The sequence below is a fragment of the Meles meles genome, chromosome 5 (assembly GCF_922984935.1).
Source record: "Meles meles chromosome 5, mMelMel3.1 paternal haplotype, whole genome shotgun sequence".
NCBI classification, from domain to species: Eukaryota; Metazoa; Chordata; class Mammalia; order Carnivora; family Mustelidae; genus Meles; species Meles meles.
The window spans coordinates 23,476,257-23,476,734 of record NC_060070.1 but is presented as its reverse complement, the minus strand read 5'-3'; positions in this window follow the sequence as shown (position 1 = coordinate 23,476,734).

The window sequence follows — 478 nt, the reverse complement described above, 5'->3', positions numbered from 1 at the left end:
AAACAGTTAAATCCTTAAGTATGATTTTCTTCCAAACTCCAAAGTGCATGGATCATGATCATGTTAGGTTGATTTCCATACCTGTACACACCAATTGTTTGTTTCACTTGAAGTGATTCTAGAAGAAAGTCTTAACCAACATTAATAGCATTTAGTGTGTAATTCCCACAAGACTTTATGAAGACTAGAGGGGTTGGACCAGAGGGATACATTCTCATTTTAATAAACCACCATCATCAAAGCTGGAGTGGAGATGTTTCTGATGGTGAACAGGGCTGAACAAAGGAATAGTCAATGGACATTCTAATTTCTTTTTTCTCTACTGCTTACTAAATGGTCATCAAATCATAAATGACAACAGTCTAGTCAGCCTGTTTCCTCAAATTGCAAAAGCATACATTTTCACAAAGTTGACATGATTTTTTGAAGCTTTGCACTCTTGTTTTTCAGGGATATAGTAAAGTGGTAAATGCAAATC